This window comes from Drosophila kikkawai, chromosome 3L (genome assembly GCF_030179895.1).
Source record: "Drosophila kikkawai strain 14028-0561.14 chromosome 3L, DkikHiC1v2, whole genome shotgun sequence".
Classification (NCBI taxonomy): domain Eukaryota; kingdom Metazoa; phylum Arthropoda; class Insecta; order Diptera; family Drosophilidae; genus Drosophila; species Drosophila kikkawai.
This window is the reverse complement of record NC_091730.1, coordinates 32971807-32984116: the sequence shown is the minus strand read 5'-3', so window position 1 is coordinate 32984116 and position 12310 is coordinate 32971807.

Sequence of the window (12310 nt, the reverse complement as noted above, 5' to 3'; positions counted from 1 at the left end):
CTGCACGGCCTACTGCACCGCCTACTGCGCCTACATCCTCTCGGCCCTGCTGACCATCCGGCGGGGGAGTTCTAGTGGTCATGTTCCCAACTCAGGACCGCAAGTTGTATTGTTGGACCATTCACCTATTCTAGACGTAAAAACTCAATCTGGACAACAAAGGGGGGGAAAAAAAGTGACGCCATGCCGGAGCCAACTACCTTCTGCTTTTTCGCGTCTCTTGCCTACTCCGAGATCGATTGCTACTTCCATCGAGCTCCGTCGGATCCACTATCTTCTGCTCGGAAGATAGGGCATCGAGGGCGCTCACTTCTTTGTTGGCCTCCTGTCCAATTGTGCCGCAGATGTGTTTGCGAGTTCTTTGGCCGTTCCGGATGCATCGCATGCTGAACCCTGTGTTCCCATGGGCCACCCGGAGAACAGCCATTTCCTCGCACACATCCGCGTCGCAACCGGCAGGAGCCTATTGCATACATCATCCTCTGTTTGGAGATCCTCCCACGTCCACCAGGCAACGATAGGGAGCCTCCTAGCTGACGTTTTTCGCCGCTAGTGCAGTTTCTTTCATCTGGAAGAATCCCCATTTTTAGGTGAGTTTAACTACAAGCAAAACTTATTATTTGGACTATTACTTTGTGGTTTTTTCTCTTCCAGCAGCCCAGGTTTTCCTGCGACGAGCTATTATGCGCGGCATTCGGAACCACCGACATAAGCCATCGCATCGCTTTTCAACCTGGACAGCCGGTCCACCTGGATTTCAGCCCTCGGCTGGAAGATATCGATGGGGCAAGGCCGGCTAGCCAGTCTCCTTTCAGGAGGGATTTCTTCCCATTCGCCCACAGGTCGCACCATAACCTCCAGCTGTTCTGGAATCCGGAAAAAAAATTAATAACGAAAAAACAAAGACCGACAAGAAAGGTAAATAAACTACATTATTATACAACAATTACTTCCGGACCACTTCACCTCTCTCTTCTTCTCGCGTAGCCTTGAGCTGGAATCGCCTTGAGCCTGGAATCGCTCTGGACGCCCCTCCCTTCCAGAGATCCGGAATCTAATTCTCGGCGGATCTCCCCTTGGCAGGCGGACTTCGCCGGCCTACTCCTGGCTACTGACGGGTCATCCTTTTCCTCCCCCAATCGGAAACGCTTAGCAGCTCATCATTATAAACATTTTAATTGCCTATATAAACTTACATATTTAACTTCGCCATACAACTAATTAACAAACTTTATTTCTCCTTTTTAGTACATCACATGGGCCACAACAATACCGGAATATACGGAAACCATTTAAGCGACGATGAATAAAGTAGAGCGCCGAACAACGGAGAAGGACCACGATCAATTTGTACAGGTATAAACGTATATGACTGTCAAAAAATATTTAAATGTACCCTCATTTCTTTCAGCACGGCATCCTACCTACTTGGAGCTCCAATCAGGGGAAGGGACTGAGACGGGACGTTCGAATTTTACTCTCAACAAGTATACCCTTACAAGACTAACCGGCCTTCGCAGCGCAGCCGCATATAAATATCCTTTTTTGGTTTACGATTTAGTCGAGGATAATTTTTTCTGAAATGGTTTGTGCTCATGGATGCCTATTTTTAGATATTGGTAATTTATGTGCCTTAGATTTGATTTCTACGTGCTTTTTAATTTTTAAATTTTATGTCTCTGGTGTATTTTCCAGTTATGGCGTGTTTATATTGCCAAATAAGTGAATTAGCATATTTACATACACATTGCACCGACAAACCAATAAACAATATAAACTAGCACGGGCAAGTTAATTTAAATTTAATAAATAAATAAATAGGTAGAATAAATTAAATAAATAAATAAATATTGTGGAATTAAATAAATACATAATTTAACCTAATGTTTAATAAATAATTAAATATGTTCAGGTCAGGAGCTTATGTTCCCGCCCCCCGCGACTCCGAAGCGCTCCCGCTTCTTCAAAGCTCCTCCGCTTGCTCTCGCTCTTCTAGCGGATGCTTCGGCTCTGGCCGATCGTCGCATCGCTGAGCGGCCGCTCCCGCTCTCCTAGTTGTTTGATCTCCCACTCCCGCTTGTACATTTAGTTCTAAACCTGAAGCCAAATACAGCGGACCAAGTCCATGCATTTATATATTGAAAATTACCCCTACGCCCCCGGCCTATTCTTTTCTTGTGGTGGTTTTCTGTGGAACCTTCGACTGCGTCGCGGGATTGAATACATTTTTTGGTGCCTATTCTGCGGAAGCCAGCTCTCCAGCTCCCCCCAGCCGAACATTTGGTCCGTCGAGCCGGATTTGTGGATTTTTGGATTTCCGGATTTTGGATTTTTGGATTCCGGATTTTTTCCTTCCACACCAGCAGTTCTCGGCGTTTCTTATTTCCAAAGATAAGTACGAACGTATTCCGTCGCCCCCCTCGCTGCCGATCTTCAGCAGTAGTCCGAACATTTAATTTCGGTCTCTCTGCTGCAAGATTAATTTTCCGTGTCGACTCCAAGTGCGAGTTTTCCTGACAACGGCAGTTAAGGAATTTTCCATTTTTTCCATTTTCTAAAACTCGTACAATTTTCAATCCGTCTCCCTTTTGAACGTCGCCATATTCTTCTTATTCCGCTTTCCTCAATACATATTGGCATTTATCCGTACATCAATGTACAAAACGGTTCCTAAATAAGAATAAAATTCATACATACATATGTCCATACATATCGTCTTTACATAAAGACATCGATTTTTATTTCGCACAATAAAAAAATAAAATTCAAATAATAAAAATTTATTAACAATCCAATACAGTCCGCTGCCTACAAATAGCTATCCAGTGCTATAATAAATACATATACATACATACTTATATTATATTTTCTCCATGTAAACATATACATATATATTATTATATTATAAATCCATATATTTTCTCCACATAAAACATATACATATATTACATATTATATTTTCTTCCTCATTACATACAACATTTAAAAAAAATATAAAACAAGAAAATCAAAATATATAATAAATAAAGAATACAAAATTGCAAAAATTTGTAAACCAGTGTCCGTATTTTTGTGCATTTCATTATTGCGCCTTGCATAGTTCCGCTGCCGCCGCGACATATAATTGTCTACTTACAAACATATACATACACAAGAGCTTTACATCGCCGGCAGCGTAACCCAACGAACTTTGTGTTGGGATAAAAGTGTCAGGTGTTCCAATCCCACCATTTCGATCTAATTATTTTTTCTTCATAATTAATATTTTTACTAATTAATATTTAATCAATCAATTGATCATTAATTACTTTTAAAGTTTTGCACGCGATTAAATATCCGCAATTGTTAAGGGTACTCCATGGGGTTATTATTAAATACGAAAATAATAAAAACTCTGCATTTCCATTCCGCATTTATTTATAAATATAAATAAATTTCGATTCTCGTCGCATTTGCTCCAATTAATATTGGTTCCACTACATATATTTTCGATTCTCGTCGCTTCTACATCAAGTAAATTTTTTCCAGTTTATTTACTTGCAATTCTGAGATTGGTTAATTCCACCATCTACCATCTACCATCCGAATTCTACGGCATATTCTTGCAATCCATATTTGTTTCGATTTTACCGTCTCACATTGCTACTCCTTCGATTTTGTTGACGGTACTGGGAGCAAATAATTCTACCATTCGAATTCTACAGCATATTCTTGCGAACATCCTTTATTTTGAGAATTCTGCTCAATCCAGCAGCTTCATTCACCTAATTAGTTGGTCACTCCTGCCTACTCCCAAAGGAATATAAATATGTCTGGAGGACAAAAGTCAATTCCCCAAGACGCAAGTCAGAAGAGGGAGATATCCAGAGCCAACGGCCCTCTAGATGTTGCTATGCTTGAGTTTATAGCAACTAGCAACCGTCTCATCCAATTTGAGAGCCAGATCTTTGCGGCATCCACTTCCAAGCCCAATTCATTCACATTAAAGATCCGTCGAGATCAGATCCAGTCCTTATGGGAAAAGGTTGAACGGGAGTATGAGACCGTTTCCAGAGCAGCTCTTCACGAGGGAAGTAGCGGAAATCTTCCGCTACTTCAAAATAAATAAGAACACTATTATGCGGTGTATGAAAGATGTGCTTCCAAGCTGAGCGAAGACATTGACCGTGTGTCCGTCTCCAATTCACAGGCAAGAGCAGCTCCGCCACCATAGACATTCTCGAGGGGCTGCTATCTTCCGCCATGCAATACAGGAATCTTCGACGGAGATTATCTGCGCTGGCCCACATTTCGTGATCTGTTTACGGCCATGTACGTGAACAATTCCAACTTAACTCCAGTGGAAAAGCTTTTCCACTTAAACGCCGAAACTAGCGGCGAAGCTCACGCCATCGTTACGAAGTCTCCGCTAACTAATGATGGGTTTCAATCCGCGTGGTCAGCGCTTCACGATCGTTTCGAAAATAAACGCGCGTTAGTCAACAATCAACTTAAGAAATTATTTAACATGGCGTCAATTGAACGCGAATCCTCGGCAGCCTTAAAGGAGCTGCAAAATACAATCCAAAATTGTCTAACATCGCTGAGAATTTCCGGCCTTTCTACCGAGAATTGGGATTGCCTCCTTGTTTATTTGTGCTCCACAAAACTTCCAAAGCTGACGCTTTCATTATGGGAGCAATCCATCGAACAAAAAACCGAAATTCCTACGTGGCCGGAACTTGATTCATTCCTAACAGAGCGCTATAGAACTCTGAAAACCATAGATTCTATCCAGCCTACTGTGACACGCTTTCGTTCATCTAAACCGACAACCTCCAACCCATCGCAATGAGTACTACAATCCTTTAGTACGAGGATTCTTCATACGTCCAAGATATGCGATTTGTGTTCTGCGGAGAACCATCCAGTGCGTTTGTGTCCACGCTTCCTTCAGATGACGATAGTCGATCGATCATCTTATATCCAGAAAAAGCAGTTGTGCTTAAATTGCTTTGCAAGCGGTCATCCACTCCGTAATTGCACAAGCGCCCACAACTGTCTTACTTGCCACGGTCGACATCACACTTTGTTGCATCCAAGCGACTCATCTTCCAGTGTTCCGATTCCTCGTGATGACACCCGACAAATATCTCCACCTATCCAGCGGATTTCGTCGTTCTCTACACGAGTGACCAATGCCGCCGACTCCTTCAACTACTGGGTTCCATACAACGACAACAAAAGCAGACGTTCCCGAGGTATTTCATCCTACCAATGCCGAGTCTGTCAAGGGAACCATCCTCTTCGGAAGTGCCCCCGTTTTCTTCGACTTGATGCAAAGAAACGGCTCCAGGCAGTCACCGACAGAAAATACTGCGTCAACTGCTTGGCCCACCACCATTCTGGAGGATCTTGCCGTAGTAACGACCGATGCCAGTCGTGTGGACAGGATCATCACACACTTCTACATGCCGACGACCGCTCAGCGACTCCAACACTTTCTCGAGCGAAGGACTTCTGATATTTTGCTGCGTATCCTCGCAAGGGGGGGGAGAATGTTCAGGTCAGGAGCTTATGTTCCCGCCCCCCGCGACTCCGAAGCGCTCCCGCTTCTTCAAAGCTCCTCCGCTTGCTCTCGCTCTTCTAGCGGATGCTTCGGCTCTGGCCGATCGTCGCATCGCTGAGCGGCCGCTCCCGCTCTCCTAGTTGTTTGATCTCCCACTCCCGCTTGTACATTTAGTTCTAAACCTGAAGCCAAATACAGCGGACCAAGTCCATGCATTTATATATTGAAAATTACCCCTACGCCCCCGGCCTATTCTTTTCTTGTGGTGGTTTTCTGTGGAACCTTCGACTGCGTCGCGGGATTGAATACATTTTTTGGTGCCTATTCTGCGGAAGCCAGCTCTCCAGCTCCCCCCAGCCGAACAAAATAAATACATTATTTTCTGGCCGTGGGTTTCTTCGGGGCTTCCGTCTCTCTGTCTCGGCTGAGACGATGGCACCTCGGCCTTGGAGGTCCGGAATTTGGGACCCGATCGAATTTTGGGTTGGGTCCCATTTTTTTCTCTTTTCCCCCCCCCCCCCCAGAACTTTCGCCTCCAGGAGGCAGCTAGGGTCCTGTGAACGTGTCCATGTTTAAATTCTAATTTTTTGTTCCATTTGGAACGGACTCACTTTTTTCCTGCCTAGCTGTTTCCCTTCTTTCTTCTGGTTGCCTGGCGACCGGCTCCTGGTCGCCCTCGTGGCCTCCCTGCTGGCTCCGGTTGCTTTCCGTTTAGTCTCCTCCTAGTGGTTTGTTTCTTTTTTTTTTTCTTCCGTCCAAAATATATATACCTACTTTCCCGTAAAATACTTTTCGGTTTTTTTTTGCGATTTTCAGGTTTTTAGGTTTTTTTCCGGCTCCGTTTTTTCTCTTACTGGCCGCCATTAGCGGTCACCTTGCCCTATATAGGCGCGGTTCCCACCAATTCCTTTACCCACTTTTCTCGCCTCTCTCACCCGGGGTCGAGAACCGCTTCCAAGGCCAGTGCTCTTTGGTGCCTTGGGGTGGGTGTAGCTAGCCTCTCTCCCGATCGGCACCTACCTCCCACACTTCCCCTTCGGTGTGGATCGTATGAGACGCTCGAGGTGCGATCCACTTCCCCTCTTCCTGGACCTGCGAACCTATCCTCGGTGCGCATCCCAGACGATATTTGTTTCGCGTACGGCTATCGATTACCGCCCGAATGCAACACCACGCGAAAATTTGCCAATCGCAGAGGACGCTAATATTCGCGAGCATTCCCACTCTCACAAGAAAAAGTAAACAAACAAACAAAAACGCAATCATCCTCAGACCCGTTCAGCGGTGTCTCCTCGGCGGCGGGTCCTTGTCCCATGATTTCCGGGCTGCCCCAACGTAGGCCACACCCACTGTAAGTACTCTGCTCCCTACCTACACCTACCTATCAGCGTGTCGTTTTCCCTTTACATTCGCAAGCATGGTATATGCCAATAGGCTTCCCCGCCAGGTCCTCCAGCTCGAACATGTTATTCCCTACGGGCTTCACGACTCGGCACCTAACGAATTTCTGGGGGAACTTGGCGTTGTAATTCTTCCCGAAATCGCTCAGGGTGAAATTCCGACGGAAGACTTCCTGGCCTGGTTTCACGTTGAACTACCGTGCGCGCTTGTTATACTGCCGATTTCTCCGCTCGTACGCCTGATGCAGGTGTTGCTTGATACGTTCGCGTATAATGTTGCGCTTGTCCTGGCAGTTTAAGGTGGCCACTTCGTGGTCCGTCATTGACTGCAGCTTCTTGGACAACTTGTAGCAGCTGCCGTGCAGGTACATGTGCTGCCCGAACACTGCAAAGAAGGGAGTCACGCCCGTCGCCTCGTGCACTGCATTTCGGATCGCGACCTCGATCTCCGACAGAAATGCGTCCCAGTCCCGATGGTCTTCCTCGAGACCGAATCGCGGCCAGCACCGTCCGGTTGACCCTCTCTGCAGCGTTACTCTGCGGGGAATACACCGCCGTCCGCATATGTTGTACCCCATATGCCTCCATCATGTCTTGGAACGCCCTCGAGACGGACTGCTTCCCATTGTCGGAGTGTATTACTTCCGGCACACCAAACTTGAAGAATACTTCGTGCACCAGGAACTCGACGACGCTGGTGGCTGTGGCTTCCTTCATTGCTTTTAGGAATGTGAACTTTGAGAAGTGATCCACGACCACAAATATCCAGGCTTTCCCTCGTTTCGACCGTGGATATTTGCCCAGGAAATCTATATATAGTTTCTGGAATGGCCTTTCCGTCACCACTTCCTGCCCTATCCCGACCTGCGTGCGATAATTCGGGGCCTTCGCCTCAGTGCACTGAATGCATTGTCCCACGAAGTCTCGAACTTGCGTCGTCATCCCTGGCCAGTAATACTGCCGTCGGAGTTTCTGTTGGGTCTTCTTTACTCCTCCGTGTTCCGACGCCGGTTCAGCGGTCGCGATCCTCCCGGCTGTCAGCGATGCCGGAATCCATAGTTTCCACGGCCCACCCTCGACTTCATCTCCCAATCTCCAAAATCTGAGGCGTTTAATGATGAGGTCGCCTTCCACGCGAACGTCCGGTAGGCGAGCCTGGTTTTCCCTTATCTCATCTCGAATCTCTTTATATTCCGCAGATTGGAACTCCTTCGTGGCAAATCCCAGGGTGTCGTCGGCATCTAGCTTCAGCTCCTCCACGCATCTGGACAGCGTATCGGCCACCACGTTGTCGGCTCCCTTCCGGTGCGAAATCTCGAAGTCGAAGCCTTGCATCCTGAGGGACCATCGTGCCAGCCGTTCGCTGAGGTCCTTCATGGTTATCAACCACTTCAGACTCGCGTGGTCGGTGATTACTGTGAACGGCATCAGTTCTTCATATGGCCGGAATCTTTCTATGGCCAGAACTGCTGCCAAGCACTCCTTCTCTGTCACCGAATAATTTATCTGGTGTTTGCTCAGTTTTGCAGAGAAGAAGACTATCGGACAATCGTTCCTGTCCTCATCATATTGGAACAGGACTGCTCCCACCCCAAGATGTGACGCACTGGACATAAGGTTAGGTTAGGTTAGACCGGACGGCCCTCGAGGGGCCACACATAGGCCAATATGGCCCATAGCTATACGGAGAAACTCCTGGATGGACCTAGAGACTATTTATGCGGGTTTCGAGATCCTTGAATATCAAGTTGTTTTTCGCAAAGGCAAGGAGTTCGCCTGGCTTCCTCCTGGAACTTGGGACCCGATCGACTTTGGGGTTGGGGTGTAATGGTTGCCTACACTGAAGAAAAATTGATAATAACTATCTACAGAGTAAGGTAACTGAATCAGGCAGCAGTGTATGCAGCGCAACGGGACCCTCTTGTTGTTTCTAGCCCTTCCGGGATGGGGGGGTTATTGCTGTTACTACTTCCGACATTACACGAAAAATTATTTATAGAGTCCCTATCTGAAACTAATAAGCCATCGGATCATGGCTGAAATATTCAGGCTAACTGCCTACAAAAAAAATCAGAGAAAATCTCCAACTTACAGGACGACCATAATGATGAAAAGGGAATATGTCTAGCACCAGGATCTGTTCGTGGCGTCTTAGCTGTTGTTTGACACACACGGAGTCGCTACCCACCCACGTTAACTGTTAGCAAAGACCCCATCTTGTAGCTGATCAAAATTTCAAAGAAGAAGAAGAATCGATCGGTTGTGCTTTGTATCGCTCCGCTGTTGTTTTTACCTATTAAAACAAAACAATTAATATAAATTACTTGGTTTCATTTATTAACACCTTAAGTACCTGCGTATTCCTTATAATTTGGAAAACTGCAATTAAATCAATCTGTAAAAGTGAATCAAGTTATTAATTACAAATTGAGAAAGTTCGCTTTGACACACATATTCTCGTACATATACACTTATTAACTCACCACAAAACAAATACACCGAATCCGATACACTAACACAGCAAAATCGCTACACTCAACAACACAACAAAAGAAACTGCCGAAGATGTCTACGTCCACTGCATCCAAACGCCTACGCAGCAACGCTGGAACCGCAAATGACCGCCTTTCCGATGCCCCTCGTCCCAGATTCTGGATCTGCTTAAGGTGCGCTTCCAGGAGCAGACGGATGAGATTACGGCCTTCGTAAGGGAAACGGAGAAACGCATACTTAGTATTCTCTCGGACAGACTGGATTCCATTGCGGGTGAGGTGAAGCAAACTGGAGAGCGGGTATCTCGCCTGGAGCGGGAAGTGGTTGATCTGCGCTCGCAGCGGGAACAGCTGAGTGTTCTTGTTGACCGTCTCAGCCAGGAGGTAGCAGACATGCGGGTGGTCAAAGAGAGAGTGGGAGGTGTGGAGGCTAAATTGGCTGCTCACAACGCGGCTAACAATGCGCTTGACCTTCGCATACATGGAATCCCATATGTTGAGGGGGGAAACCTAAAAACACTTTTCAATACTCTGTGTTTTTCACTGAACACAACTCCGCCACCGCGGGTTCGGGACATTTTCCGGGCCCGTAAAACACAAAGAACAAATGTCGACCCGGTCATTATTGTTAAGTTGGATAACTTGCGAGAAAAGATTGGGCTACTGAAAATAATTGCAGCGTGCCGGCGAGAAAATAAAGTGCAACTGAGCTTAAAGCACGTGGGTATCGACTCTGATGCTCCGATCTATGTTAATGAGCAGCTTTTAAGAGAAAATTACATCATCCTCAAAGAAGCAATGCGATTGAAAAAACACAAGTTTTTGACTGCAGTTTTTACCCGACGTGGCCTTGTTCATGTTCGCTGTAATGGGAGCGAGAATGTGCGATGCATAGAGCGCATCGAAGAGCTAAACGTGATAACGAACCTCCTCTCTCCTCCTCCCGCTCTTCACTACTCCCCACACTAGCCTTGAAAGATGGACCTGCACAATCGGAGAGCTTTCGCTCTTAATTTTATACGTACTCTTAATGTTCATTTAATTGTTAGGTTATTTATTAAATTGTATCAGTATATAAGTAATTGTTTAATGTTTAATGTCTTTTGTTACACTGAGTTTGCGCCTCATAAATGGTATGTCCCAAATTATGTGGGATAATGTAGGGGGTTCCATGACAGGTAGCATTTTAAGAGTCTTAACTAATTATAAACACGGCTTAAAAGTGGTTCATATTAATGCACAGAGTCTCTTAAGAAAAAATGATGAGTTTAGGTATCTGTTCGTGAAGTCTAACGTAGATGTAATATGTGTATCTGTAACGTGGTTTATGTCTGAGCAGTCTGATTTATTGGTTAATTGTGATGGTTATAATGTTTTTCGTTCTGACCGAATTGGGAACGCTGGTGGAGTGGCTATATATGTCAGCAGCAGTCTAAACTGTGAGGTCAAGTGTAAACAGCCAAACGATAGTCCCATCGAATATTTATTTTTGGAGGTAAATAGTATTTCAAAGGAAACAAAATCCCTCATCGGCTGCATTTACCGACCTAACCGAACGATTGAATACGCACCTTTGATAGAGACTATTCGTGAGATATCTACTGCCTACACTGACATTACTTTAATAGTAACGTCCTTAATGAGAACCACCTAATAGATAGCTTCGAGGCTCTGGGCCTTTATGCTGTCAATAAATCAATGCCTACTCACTTCACTGACTCCACTGATACCCTTCTTGACTTGTTCTTCGTAAATGACTCTAGTTTAATTCTACTATATGACCAGGTCGCAGCACCAGTTTTCTCGAAACATGACCTTATATTCTTGACTTATGACGTATCTTTGACCCATAATGTTAACTCGTTCAGCTTTAGGGATTATAAAGGCATTAATGCTTTGGTTATTCAGAGCGAATATAGTATGTGTAACTGGTCTCCTATTTATCAATGTACAAGTGTTGAGTCCCAATTAAATGTCTTAAATATTAACATATTAAATATGTATAACAAATGTGTACCTGTCAAAATAAAAGTTATTAAACCAAGGCAAAACCTGTGGTTTAATAATGAAATAAAGGAACTTATACATCAACGAGATATCGCGTACAGGAAATGGAAGCGATATAAGACTGACCATTTTTGCACTGTGTCTAAAAAATTAAGGTGCAGAGTTACAAAACTTATAAAGGTTGCCAAGGGTGAAATATTCAAACTAAAATTTGAGAATGCCACCACGTCAAAAAAGACCTGGAATGAACTCAATAAATTGGAAATCGGAAAGTGCAGGCAAACAAACAATAACTATATTGATGTAGAGAATCTCTGTCAATCGTTTACGCAAATCGATGTACCTGAAGCAACTCATAACCAGTACCTGAACAATATATCTAGCTGTGATAATAGTTTTAGCTTTATGTGCGTCGACCAATGTGATGTTTTAAATGGAATCCTTAAAGTTAAGTCGAATGCTGAAGGTTTAGATAACGTCAGTCCCAAATTCTTAAAACTTACTACTCCGCTACTTCTTCCACATATAACATACATCTTCAATACTGCAATTACTACTTCGACTATGCCCACAACTTGGAAAAAGGCAAAGATTATTCCAGTTCAAAAACCAAATAAGGAATACAGACCCATTTCAATCCTTCCCTTTCTTGCTAAGGTGATTGAAAATTTAATGGCGCAGCAGATGTTGAGGTATCTCGAAGATAACTCCCTGCTGGCGCAAAAACAATCTGGGTTCAGGAAGAAAAGAAGCTGTATTAGTGCAATAACGGACATTGTCGAAGATATTCGGAAGCAACTAGACAATAATTGTGTGACGTTTTTAACTCTATTGGACCATAGCAAAGCATTTGACTCGGTAAA